At 33.9% G+C, this 17,262-nt stretch overlaps 1 protein-coding gene and 1 long non-coding RNA gene across 9 annotated transcripts in view; one reads left to right on the top strand and one right to left on the bottom strand.

The window, feature by feature from the left end:
* The window catches only part of LOC105324075 (uncharacterized), a 275,728-nt gene that overhangs the window by 247,164 nt on the left and 11,302 nt on the right, over positions 1-17,262 (bottom strand). For 5 of the 8 annotated variants that reach the window (XM_066083752.1, XM_066083757.1, XM_066083778.1 and 2 more), the window contains 4 exons: positions 11,029-11,286; positions 10,800-10,938; positions 10,529-10,682; positions 8,148-8,251 (listed from right to left, as the gene is read on the bottom strand). The gene's annotated coding sequence lies outside the window, so the exon portion shown is untranslated. The remainder of the gene's footprint in view (positions 1-8,147; positions 8,252-10,528; positions 10,683-10,799; positions 10,939-11,028; positions 11,287-17,262) is intronic. The other 3 variants (XM_066083788.1, XM_066083773.1, XM_066083790.1) reach the window with 3 other exon arrangements.
* LOC136275270 (uncharacterized) lies at positions 1,987-3,439 on the top strand. Its single transcript, XR_010713813.1, has 2 exons — positions 1,987-2,285; positions 2,709-3,439. It is a non-coding gene; the product is annotated as an uncharacterized lncRNA (long non-coding RNA).

Raw genomic sequence — 17,262 nt, 5'->3', positions numbered from 1 at the left:
TTATACCTTTCACATGTTTTTTTCATTAAATAAAAGGTTAGCCCTTGTCGCAGGCGGAAACGGCCCAAATTCGGAGGAAAATTCGAAAAAAATTTCCCTCAGCACTGTTTTGACGTGAACCTACGGTGAAATACTGTTGTGACATCTGAACTGGCGTCCATGACAACACCCTTTAAGTTAAAACACTCTATTATTTACGTATGATGAGATGTGAGTCATACTTCATTAGATCCAATGATATACCCTTAAATATACCACAGAAGAGACTGTCTAGTTCATACTTAAATTGCTTAGAAGCGACTTCATTTTGTATAATATTAAATATTCTAACATTATGTTATGTTAATACATTAGTGGTTTTTGCATGGTGTATTGTAGCAAAAGGCTAGAAATATTGTTCGAATACCAAAGCTAAAATTTAGAAGATCTGTTATGCGATCAGTATTATCTTTACCTACTTTTGTCAAAACTTTATTGCTTTTTATTTTGCAATTGGTATCGTAATTTGCCACTGTATTTTTTTAGTGTTCGTCATGTTTTTGGTTTGCAAGTTGTCAGATGTAGTAACAAACAGATGATGAAAATAAGCTATTAAACATAAATAAACATTAATCATAGTATGATTTTTGTTATTTGCAACAATTTTATTATTACTTTATTTTCTTCTTTTAGTTAAGAAGCATGTGCTATGTAGCTCTGCTAAACATTAGCAAAATATGTTCAAAACTAATAAGCAATATCATTATAAAACTACTACCCATTTTCTCGATTTGCAGAAATTGCTAAAATTTTAAAATCAATCATGATGTTTGTAAACATGCTTTAAGGCAGATTGTTATAATTTGTAAATTGGAAACTTTGATTTACAGTCAAATTAATAAAACATTTTATGCTTCATAAATAAAGAAACACTTACATTAATTGCATTACATTAAATGCTGTGGTTATGATTTTTTTAAAGTCATCAGCATTCTGTTTTCACTGTAACACGATAGAATGCATTAATCATTGAAGAGATTTATTTATTCTATAACTATGGCATATCCAAATTAAATATCATTTCAGAATTCTGAGTACGTGAATTTTTACAATAACAGATAATTCCCGATTCAAGTATGATTCTTTACATGTATTTTCATAACATTCGGTATATTTTAACACTTTCTTCCCGGCTTAGCGCTTTCCAATACTTTCAGTACTTTGATTAAGAATAGTTTTTGATGAAGAAGCCAAATATAAGATGCATATAAAGATTACTCATATTTGGTTTCAAAGTTATAGATAACGTTGTGGGTCCCCTTACCAAAATGAATTGTTTGCGGCAAACTTGCAGCAAACTTGCCGCAAATTTTCGGCAAACTGATCAGTTTACCAGAAAACTTTAGAACTTGTTTGCCGATCTTTGCCAGTAGTAGCGAACTTCTGGTAAACCTCTTATATTTTGCCAAAAGTTTACCAGACACCCAATTATGTTTGCAGCTTCTTCGCCAGAAGTGGCAAACTTTTGGCAAACACCTAAAAATTTGCCAGAAGTTTATCACAAACATTTCTTCTTTTTTCTCTGTTTGTTTTACTTCGTGAGCTTGCCAAAGCTTTACCAGAAATAAGACTTATACAATTTCATATACACATTCAGCACAAATTTAAGACTGTCAATTATAATGAATTGCTTTTATAATTTGTGTATAGAGAAAAAATAAATCTAATTAATATTTTTGGATTTAAGTTTTATTCTAAGATAGTCTCGATAAAAATATTATTACGAAAATAAGATCAACTTTAATCGCATGATGCTTCATAATGAACCCCCCCCCCCCCAGACCCCACGTATTACGTGAACACCAACCTGTCTGTTCTTTTGTTATGCTATATTCTTTTTTCCTACGTTCAAATATCAGTCAACTTGGATTTGAGTATATAAACCGCTTGATGTTGAATCATGTAGATTGAAGAGTTTTCCGTAACGTTATGCTGTTCGGTGTTTGTTTCTACTTTTACTTTTGTTTCAATGTTAAGCTACGCGCGCGCTGATTGGTCGATCAATAGCTAGCCGCCAATTTTCACATTCGATGCTGCCATGTTGTCTGCCATCACCGAGATGGTAAAGTGAATGAAAATAAGGGAATAAGGCTGTGCACAAGGTAAAAGAAACATTGTCAATGGAGTGTTTACTTTTGGAAAATCCACGGCTAAACAGAGGACGAATATAAGTGAATGAATCGAGTCTCAACACCCATGGCCACTGCATGCACCATCTGCATGATCATGAGCACGTTTTTGAAAAAGTAAGTGAATTCGTTGAATGGCAGTTTAAACAGTTATTGGAATTTAAAACGAAAGACTGTGATCTTTTATAATGAGTTTAACAGTATAAGGCCGTCCCTATGACAATGCGGGGTGTCGAATCGAGCAAAACGCTCGTTATTGACATCGTTGTGATGCATGAACAAATGATTAAGATTTATGTAAACAACGCCAAATTTAGGAAATTATCATTACATAGTGTAAAAGTACATTTTATATGATTTACATTTTTATTACTTAAATAAAAGAATTCATGTTCTACTCGCATAGTCAGAGTTAGAGTAGGCCTAGTGCAAATTTGTAGCTTTATATAGATTTATAGATTGAGTAAGTATATGATAGGCTAACTTGTTTTAATCTGAAAACAATTGTGCTTATATGAAATCCATTTATCTTCCCAATAGGTGTCTGCCCTGGTGACTGGGTTACACAGACCTAAAGAAAACCATGCAAAAAAAAAAACCCACTGATTTTATGATCAAATGATGCAACCAAAAAAGAGTGAAGACAGAATTTGTGTAAGACTTACGTAGAAAAGCATATAAACAACAGTGCTGAAGTCTGACCATTCCATTGTGGGCATTATTGTGATATTCGGCTATTTGTGTGATATTGTTTATGTGTGAAATTAAATCGGAGAGCACGTACAGGAGACCGTCATAAAAAAGACATCGAGAATGCCTTAAAGAATCCGTGATTAATTGTAACATGACCAGTGACCGTGCAGGGCTTAATTGTGAACTACCGGTAAAAGTATCGACCTAATTTCCGAAAAATATGGTATATGGTTTGAACTTCGCTCATTGTGAACTTTTGACAAGTCCATCTGTGCATGCATGTTGTGATCAAACTGCATTCAAGTTTATCGATCTGCAGCAACAAATCATCACCTATCGGTTGAGTACCATTTGTCAAATTTCAATATGGTTTGTTCATCAGTTTTGTGTTTATTTTTGAAATTATAAAATGTGTAAAATTTTAAGTTAATTACTTGTGTCCTTTATCTCTAATTTTGCTGCAACTGTTTAAGTAAAACAACATCTTTGTCAATCACCAGTAGAAGTTATTTGTTAATTGATTGAAAAGCCATAGTACATGTATTAGTAACTCATTATTAAATGATTATTAGTGTTTATTAATTGTTTTTCTTATGTTGTAATATCTTAAAGTTGCTATGTCTATCTGTAAGCTTGCGGCAAATTTGCCGCAAACAGTTTGCCGGAAGCTAATTTGCATACGAATTCTGAACTTGCTGCAAATTTGCCGCAAACAGTTTGCCAGAAGCTAATTTGCATACGAATTCTGAACTTGCCGCAACTTTGCCGCAAACAGTTTCCCAGAAGCTAATTTGCATACGAATTCTGAACTTTCCGCAACTTTGCAGCAAACAGTTTGCCAGAAGGTAATTTGCATACGAATTCTGAACTTGCCGCAAATTTGCTGCAACTGTTTGTCGCAAATTTGCAGCAACCTCTCTGCAAATTTGCGGCAACTGTTTGCCAGAGGCCTTATATTTTGGTAAGGGTCACCACATTGTGGGTATACATACCCACAGTGATATATAGTAGATAATATATATAACATACTTGTGGGTAGGAACCCACAAACCATGTCATGGCAATATATATATATATATAGATTCTTTATGGGATATATCCCACAAACCATGTATGGGTGCTAAAACAATGATATATAGCATACAGCTGAATATGATTTGTATAGGAGCACAAAATACAAAATATCATTTTATCAAACTTATATATATCTAGGCTTTTTTAAGGGAATTTGTTTTATAAAAGTAACCGAAGAATTACTAACGACTTGTCTCCTAATGGCAACAGTGCATAGTATGGGGCATTCCTGAAAAGGTGGCAGATTTTTTTTCTACATGTAATGCATTGAACAGAGCAGCCAGTGATGCACTGAAGAAATTTACTTTGTAAACCCCTTGAAATAAAAAGATTTACATACTGTGCTTATGAATCACAGACTTATGTAATTTAAGTCAGAAGCAGCATGCAAAGCATGCTTTGAAATGATCATATACTAGTATATGTTAATGCATCTCAGGATGAAGTTTGGTCTGTGTACCCCTTTTGATAAGATGAACATAGATCGAAACATTGTCCTTAACTGGTGTCAAAGATAAAAAAAAAATGTCTTCAAATACATTGTTTTTCTAAGTTTGGTTTCTATAATTATCTTCAAAGAGAATATGGTAACAGACCAGAAAACCTTTTCACTAAAATCATTGACGCCTAAAGTGTCAAATGCCATTGGTTTGAAACTACTTGTAAAAATTAAGGTGTGAACAACTTATCTCGGTTATAGCTTATGCCACATCAAAATGTCCTATTCGCTTTTCCTTGTGACTTTGTATTAGGGTAATACCCCAAATCATTATTTTCCTTGTCACCTTGTCCATGTACTACCCCGTCTAGGTCATGACGAATCCCTACATGACCATGAACATCTCTGTGTCAAATAAAGGTAGCAGCAAATGCATAACCCCCACCTAAAATATTGCTATGGCATAGCAATCCACCCTCAACACTTGTAATGTAGACACAGATTAACAGACAGACAAGGTAAATCCTTTATACCATGATACCTTTATTTGCAGAGGTAAAACAACATTAATAAGGGAACACTTTTGTCAGTCAAAGATTATATATTTTATTTCTCAAAGTTAGAAAAATGTGTCATGCATGATTTCAAACACAAGACATGTATATATATGTGAACATTCTTCATAGCTGTAATAGTAGTAGCATTTGAAAATTGTTCACAGAGAGACAAACAGAAAGCTACACAAACAGATCATCGCATACACTCTTCTGGTCTATGGCCAGCAGAGCTAAAACCCACAGGTGTCATGAGAAATTGAACGTCACAGATGTCCTCTGCAAACATAAGGGGAAATATACACTACATGTAAATATTAGATATTAATATGATTGTCCTTTTTTAAAAACCTAAAGTATTCTAAATTACATTGTAATATACTTTTAAAATATATGCAATACATATTTCAATCATGTTCACTTGACCTTAAACATAAAAGTAACACATAAGAAATTACAACATCTTATTGCTGATATTAAGATTTTAAAACGAATAAAAACTAAACCATTAGGTTACACCACAGGTACACGTTGCAGATGGGAAGTAGAGAGAGCAATACAGATATAACACATACACATTCAATCTTCAATCTAAAACATGAAGCATACAGACGACTCTTGTTTATAAATAAGTCCAGGGTATTTCATGAGGAGATAATCTTCCAATTACTGTTTAAATTTAAAGGGTTTATTACAGAATCATTTGTTACTGCAAGACCAAACGTCCTAAATTTGCATCCTCATCTTCCGCCATTACGTTTAACGAGGGCTCATTGGAATCAGCGTTCGTATCTGCTGATTAAGTCTCAGCATATGTTGTATTTTACTCTTTTTCTGATGAATACTTCTATCAGCAAGAAATTTGCATTTGTTTTTTACTTTCAGTGCTTCTGCCTCTCTTGGTACACTTTAATCTTTAAAGTCCATATAAAATTCAAATGTCCTATTCCATTGTCCATTTTTTCTTTGATGGTAATGTGGTGCATGATGGTTTATCCACTGATTCTATACCACTTGGGACATAATCCTTGTGTTCTTCAATAGAATCTGTGAATCAAATATTAGAAAGGTTCAGTGAATTAAATTCTACAATTGTACATGTAAGTTAAAATAATAGTGTACGCAACACATCTTCATAACATGCTAGTGCTTGGTATTCAATTTGTATACACACTATGCTGCAGTAAATTGTGACCACATCTTTCAAGTAATAATGCTTTAATGTTTAAAAACTAAAAAATTATCTGCGATCACATATCAATCTATATATTTGCATATAAACATATGTCTAAACTTGCTATATATATATGTACGCATATGAACAGTCAAATATCTGACCTCAAAGACACAAAAAACTCATAAACAACCCACCGCAAAAATATTTGAGCAAACAATCTATGACAGTGACCAACATCCCATGTACCTGGTAATTATGTTTGCAAATAAACAGATAACTAAACTCAAAGACACAGTAATAAACTATAGGAAAAATGTTAGAACAAATAATCTCTGACAGTGACCTACAATTCATGAATAGACACAAACATTTATACATGAAAGAGATTCAAAAACCACAAGCATTCCCATACATATCTTTCATTGTACATATGTACAAACTCAATATGTATGGACGCATATATCCAGTATACAAATGTCAATTAAGTAAACTCAAAGACACAAAAACTCATGAACAATCAACTGAAAAATGTTAGAATAAGAAATATATGATGATAACCCACAATCCATGAACAGACACAAACAGGTATAAATATACATGACAATGTCCCACAATCCATAAACAGACCCAAACATGTATATATAAGACAATGACCCACAATCCATGAACAGACACCAACATTTCTTTTACAGTACAATAGTTCATCAAACAAATTAGGTAAAATTTTCTCCAGCATTCTATCATACTAATATCAAAACTCTTGTGACAAAAATCAAATTAAAAATAACATGTTATTAATAATCATATATGTAAGTTATGGAAATAAAAGATTAATGTGAACAATTGACGATCTTTATAGGAACATGGTTACAGTAACATTTTTTTCTAGACTAAATGCTCATAGTATTACAATTAATCATATGTACAAGAGTTTATAACTGCGTAAACATTACATGTAATTTGTATATAATTTGTTATTGTATGGATTTTACATGTTTATTAAAAACGACAGTTGAATTTTTATTGAACCTGTTATTTTCCACAGGATTCGATGTTGGGATGAAATGTTAGTCGTGATTGGCTGGGATGTTCGGTAGTGAAAAAAATGTAGAATACAGATAATTTATTAATCATGTAAGCCAATAAGTCATTTTTGTATACCCTTTAGATGTAGCAGCTAGGATTAACAACTAGGCAATTGTTAAAAAAAAGATTTCTGCGAGTATCTTTATTTGTACATTTTTTTATCAAACTCTGCCATTAACATATCACATTAATTTTTAAGATCATTTAGAGCTAATTTTATATGTTTATCATGAACATCATTTATCCTTTCCTCTGGTGTATCATTCCTATCGTATCTTGCATGTACACTTTTCAATGTACATGTATAACATGCGTCAATCCTATCATATCGTGCGTGGTTTCTATCCTATCATTTTATTATCATGTTCTCTCTCTCTCTCTCTCTCTCTCTCTCTCTCTCTCTCTCTCTCTCTCTCTCTCTCACACACACACACACACTCTCTCTCTTCGAATTTTAAAAGTTGATCATTTGTATCATACCGTTGTATGATGAGGGAATAGAATTAATTTCAACTGAAACTTAATAATGCAAGTGGTTTATGCTAAAACATGTTCAATCTATTGAGTATAAAATATTGGTAAGAAAGTTATCACACTTACATGTTTTACTCTATATGTTTCAACATGAGCGTGTTTTGTTGCGTTGTGTAGGATTTTAAAAGTCTTAATATTCTTTTTCTACTTTTACGGACCGTAATACAAAGAAAACTTATGAATTTAATATCAAACTTGGTTAAGAATAAAAACATAAGAAAACTAATAAATGGCAATTGGAATTTACGTTAAACGCATATAAATCCATGCTAAATTTACGTGTAAATTGTATAAAGGCTGTTTTACACGAATATCATGTGGACTTTCTACTTGGCTTTCATGTGACATTAAAATAAATATAATGTAAGACACACTTTCTTGTGTCATTCTTTCTCGACACCTCAACTGTTACTCTGACTCACAGATAGCAAAGCCTAAAATGAATTCTCGCAGCACTCGCCTTCCTCATCAGTCACCAATTCCATTTCAGGTTTTAAACAAGAGGCCCATGGTTAACATCGCTCACCTGAGGAACAATAGGTATGATAAAATTAGCTCAATGGAGTCATAATACAAACTATCTGGAAATTGTACAATAATTCATGTAAATCCTGTATAAATAAAATCCATTTTCCCCTGGATATTCTTATGTTTATAATCATTAGTCCCTTTACTAACAGGATGATTTTATAGTCATATCATATGTTGAGTATTGCAGTTCTAAAAAAAATCTCTAACAATAGTTTATATATGGGATATAAACGTACATCAAACTTTGAACCTTCTCATGCACCAAAGAATTGCCCTGGGGCCAAAGTCTTAACAATTATAAAGAATCATCTGGCTGATTAGTTTCTGAGAAGATTTTTAAAGATTTACCCTATATATTCCTTTGGTAAACTTTGACCCCCCCCCCCCATTGTGGCCCTACCCTACCCCTGGGGATCATTATTTTCACAACTTTGAATCTACACTACCTGAGGATGCTTTCACACAAGTTTCAGCTTTCCTGGCTGATTAGTTTCTGAGAAGAAGATTTTTAAAGAATAACTCTGTTTATTCCTATGTAAAACATCGACCTCCCATTGTGGCCCATACCTACCCCCAGGGGTCCTGATTTTCACAAAACCTGAGGTTGCTTCCACACAAGTTTTTGCTTTCCTGGCTAATTAGTTTCTGAGAAGAAGATTTTTAAAGATTTCCTGTATATAATCATTTGTTAAACTTCGATACCCCATTGTGCCCCACCCTACCCCCAGGGATCATGATTTTCACAACTTTGAATCTGCACTACCTGAGGATGCTTCCACACAAGTTTCAGCTTTCCAAAGTTTCTGAGAAGAAGATTTTTAAAGATTTACTCTATATATTCCTATGTAAAACTTCGACCACCCAATTGTGGCCCCACCCTACCCCTGGGGGGTCATGATTTTCACAACTTTGAATCTACACTACCTAAGGATGCTTCCACACAAGTTTCAGCTTTCCTGGCTGATTAGTTTCTGAGAAGAAGATTTTCAAAGATTTACTCTATATTTCTATGTAAAACTTTAACACCCCCCCCCCCAATGTGGCCTCACCCTACCCACAGGGGTCATGATTTTCACAATTTTGAATCTACACTGCCTGAGGATGTTTCCACACAAGTTTTCAGCTTTCCTGGCTGATTAGTTTCTGAGAAGAAGAATTTTAAAGATTTACTCTATATATTCCTACGTACAACTTCGATCCCCCATTGTGCCACACCCTACCCCCAGGGATCATGAATTTCACAACTTTGAATCTACACTGCCTGAAGATGCTTCCACACAAGTTTCAGCTTTCCTGGCTGATTAGTTTCTGAGAGGAAGATTTTCAAAGATTTACTCTATATATTCCTATGTAAAACTTCGACCCCCCATTGTGGCCCCACCCTACCCCTGGGGGTCATGATTTTCACAACTTTGAATCTACACTACCTCAGGATGCTTCCACACAAGTTTCAGCTTTCCTGGCTGATTATTTTCAGAGAAGAAGATTTTTAAAGATTAACTCTATATATTCTTATGTAAAACTTCGACCCCCCATTGTGCCCCGCCCTACCCCTGGGGGTCATGAGTTTCACAACTTTGAATGTACACTACCTGAGGATGCTTCCACATGAGTTTCAGCTTTCCTGGCTGATTAGTTTCTGAGAAGAAGAATTTTAAAGATTTACTCTATATATTCCTATGTAAAACTTCGACCCCCCATTGTGGCCCCACCCTACCCCCGGGGGTCATGAATTTCACAACTTTGAATCTACACTACCTGAGGATGCTTCCACACAAGTTTCAGCTTTCCTGGCTTTCTGGTTCTTGAGAAGAAGATTTTTGAAAATTTCTCGAAATTTTTCATTAATTTCTAATTATCTCCCCTTGAAAACGAGTGTAGCCCTTAATTTTCACAACTTTGAATCTACACTGCCTAAGGATGATTTGTGCCAAGTTTAGTTGAAATTGGCCCAGTAGTTCTTGAGAAGATGTTGAAAATGTGAAAAGTTTACGGACAGACGGACAGCCGGACGGACGGACAGACAGACGGACGACAGACAAAATGTGATCAGAATAGCTCACTTGAGCTTTCAGCTCAGGTGAGCTAAAAATTGTTGCGCCAATCGAGTGCTCTTAAAAAGATCCTAGCACTAAACTATGCGGTATATGCAATACTGCCGCTTCCAAAATGCTCCCTATAGTATACAAAGAACAATGATATTCTAGTGAAGTCCTGCCTTGACAAAAATTCCCTATCATTCAGAATACATGTATTTGTGTAATAAAAATACCTATGCAAGGCTGTTGAACATATTCGGCAACATGGTCCTTTATGACCTGTTGAAACTGTAGAACAAGTATATACGGTAATTATGGCTTCACTGTTCTGCAGAATCTGTGGAACATCTGGGTGTGCTTCAACAGGATTTGCCTTCAAATTCCTCCCTAGAGTACAGGCAAAGAATAATTGTCAATGGAATTTTAGTTACTTAGTTACTACAGGTCTACTGTAGTTACTGAAATGTTCCCCTATATTTCAGAAAGAGTAACTAAAGGTAATACCTGTAGTAAAATGCCTAAGCTGTTGAATATGTGAAGTTGCATGGTCCTGAGTAGACTGTAGTATCAGTTAAGAGCCCATCTTAACTAGTTAGTGGAACATCTACATGAGTTACCATTGTGTCCCTCTCTAGAATGCTCTCTGTTATAAATTTGAAAAAGATTTCATTGTAATTAGAGTTAAGCTTGTAAATCATGTGTTGAAAAAAGTGATGTAGTTAATGAAAAATACCTGTTCATGTCTGACATCTGCTGAATCAGTGCAGTGGTCAGAAGAATCTATGGAATGTGCATCACAGTGCTGCAACAGAGTCCAAAGTCATATCTAATATCCTACTGTCTATCAATATCCCTCCTTGCAAAGAGTCAAAGCTTCCATGGGAAGTTGTTCATTCAACATTAATTTCATAACAGCATTATTTTTGGGCTTGTCTGAGGTTGCATCATTAATGTACTTTTCAAGCTTTTGGGAGATTCATACTCATCAATGCTGTAAAATAATAATGAAAACAATACTTAGATAAAAAGTCTAATGTTACATATAAACATAAGCATTCATATGATGAAATATTATGGTTATATGAACAATGCATGCGTTATGAAACAACAATACATATCACAATATAGTGGTAACGGTATATGAATCACAATGTATTTTTAAAAAATACAAGGGCACCGCAAAGCAGAGCATCCCCTCGCAAAATGAAATATTTTTTTGGGGGGATGCATTATTTAGAATATACATGTAATTGGGCGGGGGGGGGGGGGGGGGGGGGGGGGAGAGGAGGTAATAATTTTTTTTTCTCCATACAAATAAAAACCTGAAACACACTACTATACCAGCTGTATGTTTCTCACATGCTTTTCGCACGCTATACAGTTTTTACAATACGTTCCTAGCATAGCACGGTTTGCTTTTTGTACGATATGATAAATGTTACTCACACTGTATGGTCTTTTTTCACATGATATGATATCATAATGCTTCCTGCATGAAAAAGTGTATAGAAAAAGGGTTATACATGTATCTAGCTGTAATAATGTAGCCCTCTCCGATTTTTATATCTGATGTTTACTGGAGAGGGCTACAATTCCACAGGATCTCCGTAATGGTGCTAAATTAATTTTTTAATGCAACCGACTTCGGTCTAAAAATTTCTTTTTTATATTTGACTTCCTTTAGATAAAATGATTTTTTTAATTCAGGTTGAACAAACTAACCGTATATAAATCAAAACCAGATAAAACACATAAGCATGTTTACCAGTCGTCTTTTTCAGCAGCCATGACAGTTCTAGCGTGATTGTATGGGATCTACGCTTGGAGTTTTGATGGGCTTGATAACGTGAATGACAGAGTAAATAATCGATCTTTCCTCGTTCTATCACTAAAACATCGTTTCAGGAAATGGTATATAATGGAAAATTCATATTTACCGCGTTAATTATGTTTAAAATAGGGGAATTCCTATATTCAGGTAAAGATCCGCTCCTGAATTCTCATTGGCTGTCCCAAAATAAAACTGGTCAAGGCCAGTAAACATGGCGGACAAATTCAACTTGTGTTGTTGACATACACGAAAAATAACCGATATATGGACTATACTTGATATTTTTGGATTAATTTATGCCATAGACATCTACAATGTTTGAGTTCTGGTAAGAAATGCAAATGTTATTTCCATTTATGTACGATTTGAGATGAAATTGTTGCGGGAGTAAATCACTCCTGCACTTGCACCATTACGGAGATCCTTTGGAGTTGTAGCCCTCTCAAAAAAAAAAAATCGGGAGAGGGCTACATCATTGCAGCTAACATGTATCATTCAGGAAGCATATAATATCATGTAAAAAAAATGATCATACAGTGCTAGTAACATATTGATCATATAGTTCATTTCCAATTATTATGAATTTGATTTCTCACAATTAATGTATATTTTCTTTTTTTTTTAAACATCTACATATTAACATGAATTTCATTAGTTAAGATTATTACAAGTTTAGATAGAAAAAAAATCATCATTTAAAATTCAAAATATGGAATGTTTAAAACAATGGCCCATTAAAAGTACCGTATTTTTCGGAAATCAGGTCGATACTTTTATTTCCTGGCACGTGGACCTCGCCCTATTCATCGCTTCACCTTATTTATGTTTTTTTTTTTAATTTGATATGAAATCTTGCACAAATTTATGCAAATCTCCAATAAAATCATGAGTGTTTACTATAATACTGCTTGAATTTCTGTGTAAAAATCATATGGATTTTTATCAATATACTGTAGTAATTTATCATAAACAAATTAGATGTGAATAGATTTATTTCTTCTAACATTTCTTACTTCGATCGCTAAGACTGAATCATCTTTCTATCATTATTACATGCTGTCATGCATTTTGATCGTGTGCTTACGATAAACAAGAAATCGATTTCGCATGGTTAAAGTAAAATGAGAACCGTACAAAGGGTAATTAAAGGAGGAAAAAATATCGTCGGGTAGAAATAAAAAGCTGATTTCGTTTTATAATAGAACACATCTACAAGTTTTTTACTGTAGATTCAAGATAAAACTCTCGATGAAATCTAAACCAGGTGTCTCTGAAATCAGTCTGGGTAAGGCCTACTTTGTTTATACACAGTTGAACTCTCGGCACGTGCTACTCATGCCCACAGTCTTCGAGAGGTTGACTCATTATTGCTAGCGCTCTCGAGCGCTAGCAACTACGTTAGTCTATACCTCTGAAATACGCATGCTCGAGTTTACGGTGGGGCATTCTGGGAAAACTACTATAGATAGACTGTACGATGACAATTTCGTTTTTCATTAAAAAAGAAGAAGATATCATCCGAATTTAATTCATTGTCTAACCTACACATAAAAGTACAAGAATCCTGGTCATGGATACAAGGATTGTAGACATCACCCGGTAAAACATATATATATAAAACTTCCTCCGAAATGTTTTTGGAAAACCCGGTGAAACATAGCTATACACCAACTTCCTACGAAAAGTTTAGAAAAAAAAAGTTTAGCATGTTGAATAGTCAAGAATAAAGCGATTGATACAATGCAGTACCACACTGATATAATTTCTTATTTTTTTTTTTCCTTTGTTGACGGAAAAGCCCGATTGTTATAAACAAAGAAACGACATTTAAGCGGGAAAATTTTACGTCGAAGCCAAAAAAGATAATTTCTCATTGGTCAATTACCATACGAAAAAATCCGAGCAGGGAGACGACATTTACGCGCGAAAAATTTACGCCGAAACACAAGCGATAGCTAACAATATGGCGGAGACGGACCAAACAGACTCTGGTATGTAATATTTTTCTCTTGATGATACTCAGTCATATATATATATATATATATATATATATATATATATATATATATATATATATATATATATATATATATATTATAGGTCTAACGTTATATCTGCAAAGATAATTGATATAAACATGTAATATTTTTTTCTTTATACATAGGTTCATAACTATTTTATCTGCAAAGAAAATTGATATAAATATCAATATGGGTCGAATTTTGAGGGGTAGAATTCATCAAGGATATCCCTATTTCTCCGGGGAATTTGCCGGTAGACAGTGTACTGCCATTGCTTTTCTGGCCCTTTGTTTGGCGACGATCAAATTGGGTAGTCTTTGGACTACTGATGATATTGATAATATAATATATAGAGGGAACGATGAATATGTAAACACTATTCGTAATCGCCTATGTCTAGCACATCCAAGAAACTTGCAGCATAACGAACTTCCACAATCTATATCAAATTTTCTGAATTCTAATATAGACTATATAATTGCACCACATCAAAACTTTTATGGTGTTGTGGGTAGACAGAGTAATCCATATGCAGGTAGTCATAATTTGCAAACGGCTTTGTTAATGGGATTTTCTGGATCTAATTATCTGTTAGCAACATTTGCTGATTATACAACTGCTTTATTTTATGATGAAGTGTCAAATTCTTATTATTTATTTGATTCACATGCTTGTAATGAAAGTGGACAAACAGATGCTAATGGCTATGCAATTCTCTTGGAATTCTCTACTGTTCTGCAAATCTTGCAACATTTACAAGAAAGACATTTAAATCAAGTGTTTGAAGTAACAGCATTCAGTTTTACACAAACAGTTATAGCTGATTCATCACAATTATCAGATTTGACAGACTGTTTACAAGATGTGCCTTGCCCATTGCCGAGTAATGGGGATTCTAACACACCAACATCTATGAATACTTCTAACTTAAATATTGAAGATCATTTTTGTAACAATTCAAATTTTCAGCAAACTTCTGACACATTCTACAACCTGAATCACACTTACTCAACCTCAACACAAAAGATGCACGATTCCAACACACAGTCATGTGTGAATGCATCCAACTTCAACTCTACTTTTGAAGACCATTCATGTAATCATTATGATTTTCAGAGATATTCAAACAAGCATTGTAACCTTAACCACACTTACTCATCACAAATGCCTGCAAAAAAAAAAACAAAACATATTTCAACGTCTCCTATAATTCATGATCACTGTTACAACAACTCGTTGTCTTTAACTCTTTTCCCCCTGATGCCACCATATGACGCATTTGTCATTTCCCTATAAGGTTTTCTTAGCTTCCCCCTGAAACTTTTTTCACTGTTTGAGTGGTATTGTTTTACCATAGTTATTGACAAGAATTATTGTCAAACCATGTCATATGATATATCACTGTGATCGGGAAAGATAGAACTTTAACATTATAACTTTAGAGTACACAAATAAATTAATAGAAATTAATTAGGTGAGTTTATTCAGGTAATTTTACCTGTACATTAAAAAAAAATCACTGTAAACATGAAAATTAATGAATGAAATTTTAATATATATGATCAACTATTGTTCAAAAATATTTTTTCATGTTTTGAATAATGTGTTTCTTGTTTTATCTTGCGAATTGAGACCAATACACAACAAACAAAATTTAATCAAAAGTATAAAAATTTATCCCTAGAGTAATATTTTATCAAACTATCATGGTTCATGTATCACTGTCAATCAGAATTTTTCTTAGTTTTGCATTTATATCATTTATAATTATTTTTTATATAAATTATATCAGATACCTGTAGTAAAGGTACAGAAATTCAGGTAAAAATACCTGTACACTATTGTATCTATTGTCTGCACAGTTACATGTATAAAGCAATATTTATTTCAAAATTGTCATTGTAATTCAGTCAAAACATTCAACTATTCAAAGGGGGGTTTCTAAACATTTAGTTCAGACCCAGGTATGAGCTAATAATCTACCGACTTCGACAAGTTTCGTTTTTTGGCACCCCCCCCCCCCCCCCCCCCCACTCGCCGATGTATTGCATTTACAGCATTGTATATTAGTTTCTATTGGGTTTTATTTCTTAAATAATTTTATGGAACAGTATAACTACAAAATACTGGGGAAGATCCACAGTTAATGTGTTGAATTTATAACTTAGATTATGCCCAGGCTGACGCAATGCACATGTGCCGATGTTCGGAGTCCGCCATTGTTGTTGTCATGCAGGTGTCGTGAATTAGCCCTAATTCACTGCTAATCAACCAAATTCCTGTCATAAACTTCAAAGGAAGTGGATTGGTCATGTTTATTTCCACTTGGGGGTAATTTTAAACACACAGAATCATCTAGAATATCTAAACCAATCTCTGTCATAAACGTCCGATGCCGCCATTTTTTTTAAACTTCACAGGTGTGTGTATCACGTGATATCTGTCAAACCATTGCATAACCTGACTGTGTATAATCGTCTGTGTAAGGTAGACACTATTAGGTGTTATTTGCCACTCAATTTTGCTTCAGACAAGTAAAATAAACAAAGAATATTGGGGTTCTATACAGACGCGTCATAAGTCGTCATTAGGGAAATGACCAATGCGTCATATCGTGGCATTAGGGGGTAAAGGGTAAAATGCTTTAGGGGGAATAGAGTTAAATTACTTTGAGTTTAATACATCAAACATATGTCCTATTGTTCAATTGCCTCACCAACCTCTTTTAGATATGTGTGAGACTATATCACCTACAGTAAACATTCAAACACAGAATGAATACATGTGTAACAGTCATGAAGTTTCAACAAGTATATTGTCAAAAGCATATAGAGACTACATTAACATGGAACCAGAATTTTCCTGTAAAGTATGTAATAGGTTCTTGTTTAAAAATCAAGTGTATAAATGTTCAGATCAATATCCAAACTATAATGTGAGTCAAAGGGACACATTGTGTAGCTGGTGCAAATCTTCACTGAGAAAAAATGCCTTTCCACCATTGGATTTTATTTTAAATAATCTGAATGCTGGAGATATCCCACAAGTATTGCAGGACCTCAGTTTGGCAGAAAAACGATGCATTTCAAAAATTAATACTTTCTTCACTTTGTTA

The sequence above is a fragment of the Magallana gigas genome, chromosome 1, assembly GCF_963853765.1.
Source record: "Magallana gigas chromosome 1, xbMagGiga1.1, whole genome shotgun sequence".
In the NCBI taxonomy this organism is placed as follows: domain Eukaryota; kingdom Metazoa; phylum Mollusca; class Bivalvia; order Ostreida; family Ostreidae; genus Magallana; species Magallana gigas.
This window is presented reverse-complemented; position numbering and strand designations above follow the sequence as displayed.